A 3,903-nucleotide genomic window follows, 5' to 3' on the forward strand; every position below is an offset into this window, starting at 1 on the left:
GTGTGTGTGTGTGTGTGTGTGTGTGTGTGTGTGTGTGTGTGTGTGTGTGTGTGTGTGTGTGTGTGATAAGGCTGGGGGGGTTGATCTCCACTGTCCTGGAAAAGTATTCAGGATGCATCCTTCACACGCACGCACACACACACACACACACACACACACACGCATGCACGCACGCACGCATGCACGCACGCGCACACACACACACACACACACACACACACACACACACACACACACACACACACACACACACACACACACACACACACACACACACACACACACACACACACACACACACACGCACACACGCACACACACACACACACACACACACACACACCACATGGGTGGCGTCTGCCTCACTTCCTGGAATCCCCGAAGTGTGTGTGTGTGTGCGTGTCTCCCTGGCCTCGGGTCAAGGCAGGCCACTCACTAGCTAAAAGCAGCGCTAAAAATGGTGTGTGTGTGTGTGTATGTTTTAACAAGTGTGCATGCATGAGGGAGACAGAGAAAGATAGAGAGAGAGAGAGAGAGAGGAAACGGGAGAGACAGAGATACACACAAAAACTTTCTGCCGCTTTCTCTGTCTCTCCTTTCTATCTTTGTCTTTGTTTATGTGTGTTTGTGTGTGAGTGAGTCACTGTTTTCATGTTTCATGTCTGCTGCCTTTTCACACGGCTATTTTTATGTTTCCATATTGCCTTCATATTGTCTATGTGTATTATTACCTTGAAAGCCTTGAAAGCTTTACCTTGAGTGACTAAAATACAGATAGACAGAGGTCAGAGAAACACAGAGAGAGAGAGAGAGAGAGAGAGAGAGAGAGAGAGAGAGAGAGATGGAGGAAAAGTATTCATCACAGAATATGTAACTTTCTGAAAGGAAAACAATGTTCGAGACAGGAAACAGCAAAGAGGAAACTTCTAAAGTGTTTCTGAGAGTGTCGTGCTATTGGCAGCTACAGTAGGCGCTGTAGTTTCATCACACCTTCATGATTACATCGCTGTTGCTAGTCTGGTAGGGAAGCTTTTGGAAAAGCTTTGGGATTCTTTTACCGGGTGAACAGACCGGCCGCGACGAGATTCAAGCAACAGAGAATCGCTTACTGTGCAGCATGAGCGATACGAGCGATTGAAGTGACTAGAGTATGTCCGTTAAAAGCAGAATGCAAGCATTCAAACATTCCCATTGGCTGCGGTGGCTGTCGCTGTACCGTGTCATAGCTAATTTGCATAAGCTTAACATTCTCAGGAGTTCAACTACAAACTGTAGATGTCTTCGCGCAAATCACATCTAATCGCATCTAATAATCGCTCACTTGTGTCGTGCGACTCAATACAAAGTCAATTACTGTACTTCCGTCGCTCGCCTCGCTCAGGTCGCGGCCGGTGTATATTCATGCGGTTAGACTAGTGTTCCTCATATCTGTTCCTCAACAAAAATAGAAAATGGTTGCAACTATTATAAAGAAACGTGCAAATATTGTGAAATATGGTGTAGCCTGTACAATAGAGACAATATGTTTTATCATGATATTCGCTCGTGCAACATTCAGACTGCAATCATGTAAAAGTTTCATGGCTTTTAGAGCTTTTGATGGTCTACACTCTCAGAAATAAAGGTTCAGAACTTGTCGCTGTGGGGAGTACCATTGCGTTGCTTGGGTGGTACCTCAAAAAAGAGGTGACAGATGTTCATTGGTCGACATTGCAAGAAACTGACCGCACCTCTTTTTTGGTGTACCAATCAAGCGACACTGTGGTACTCCCCTTGGGGGTACTGCCACAACGATGAGTTCTGTTGTCAAGTTTTTCTCAGGAAGGGTTTTATTAAACTCAAAGGGATTCACTAACAGGGATTCGACACGGCAGGACAAATCGGAGAAATGACGCAGCACGGGACAACAGAAACACAGGGCTTAAATACACGGTAGCAATTACAGGGGAACACATGATAGGACATAACACAATGGGGCACAGGTGGGCAGACAACGAAAGAACCAATCAGGGACAGAAAATGAGACCGGGGCAAACGAGACGGGCAATCAAAGACAATGGAGATATTACAGGACAGGTGGAAACAATGGCAAAGATAAACAAGACTAACTAGAATAGGTGAACACAATAACTAAGAAGGGTAACCAGGTGCAGACAATGACAGAGAGCAGGCATGGGAACAGGAGGATAACAAGGAAATGAGGAAAGGGGCTGGTACCAGGTGGAAACAATCAGGGGGCCTAAACAGGGCAAACAAGAGACAAGTAAACCAGGTGATACAAACGAGGGGTGGGGCAGAACACATGACAGGAAAAACAAAAGCACATGGACCGAGAAGGTGACAGGACTAAAATGTAAACAAAAACACAAGAAAACCAAAACAGGCAAGACACAAAGCACATGGGAAAGACTGGGGAACATGAGCACAAAAACAGCACAAAGTCCAGATCCTGACATCTGTACCTTTATTTCTGAGAGTCTACCGTACCATGTGTTCATGGACACAAAAATCAGTGGCATACCTCATTCCTATCTGTGCACGTCTATGACAAAAATGTTTGTAGGAAATATTGTGAAAATCGTTTGCTATGTCACAATGTGCAGTGGATATGTTCCAACATATATTGCACTAGTTCCCACATGACACATTTCCACATGCAACATTCTTTTTTCAGTTTGTCACCAGCATCTTTTTTTATGACGACAGCAACAGCAAAAAACAAAAAAAAAGATTACTTAGTGCCCCTTTAAGGTCCATCCATCAATGTAGTGTGTCTGGAGCGTCAGAAAGAAAGTCTTCTGGGAAAAATATGGGGCAGACTGGGCAACGGTCTCAACAAATCACCTTGCTCGACTGGTGTGGATAAATCTGCGCAGGCCCCCGTGGCCTGAGTCTCTGACACATGACCTGTCACCTGCTACTGCTGCTGCCGCCGCTGCCACCACCGTCCCTGCTCATGCTCCTGCTCCCAGGCCCGGATTAAGATGGCCCAGGGGCCCTAGGCTACAGGTTGCTGTGGGGCGGGCCCCCTTGGAAGGCAAATTTCACAAAATGACATACAGTAGATAGACAATGTGATAATTACAAGATAGGAATTAAGGATAGCATGTCTGACAGCTATGGAGAGGACCATTAAAAAGATTTTTAAAACCTGTGCTCGAGATTACAGATTCATTGTTCTTGGCCAATTGAGGGCCCCCTGGCAGGTGGGGGGGCCCTAGGCTGCAGTCATATCTAGCATGTGTGTTAATCCAGCCCTGTCTGCTCCCTATCCCACAATCCATCAGCACAACATATCACCACCTCCTGCCCTCTTTACTTCTTCATGGACTTTTATTCCTCCCTCCCTTGCTACCTCTTTCTATTTGTCCCCCCCCCCCATCATATCTCTCTCTCTCTCTCTCTCTCTCTCTCTCTCTCTCTCTCTCTCTCTCTCTCTCTCCGTCCACAGTTTATCATGCCGGTTTATTCTTACCTCGTTCCTTTCTCCCACCCGCCTCCCCTTGTTACCTCGTCTGACTTTCTCTTTGTTTTTCGACATCCTATACTTCTCTCTCTCCGTTCCTGTGTCTATCTCTTCACTATTTCACACAGTGCTGTTTGTCCTCCCCTGCTTGCCTCCTTCCCTCCCTCCCTCCTGTCTCACTCCTTGATCTTTATCTCCCTCTGTCACCTTTCTCTCTTTATCTTCCCCCTCCATCTCTCTCCTTCTGTTTCTTCTTTTATTCATTTTCCATCTTTCATCTATCCCTCCTCACTTCGTCATGCAGTGTCTGTATGCCTTCTTCTGTCTACCCTGTCCTTGGTCTTTCCTTTGTTTTTTAGTTTGTTTGTTTGTTTGTTTTTCCTACGTCATCCTTCTTTCTATATATTTCTCTCATTCATCCCTCTCTTTCTTCATCC

Source organism: Engraulis encrasicolus, chromosome 12, assembly GCF_034702125.1.
Source record: "Engraulis encrasicolus isolate BLACKSEA-1 chromosome 12, IST_EnEncr_1.0, whole genome shotgun sequence".
In the NCBI taxonomy this organism is placed as follows: domain Eukaryota; kingdom Metazoa; phylum Chordata; class Actinopteri; order Clupeiformes; family Engraulidae; genus Engraulis; species Engraulis encrasicolus.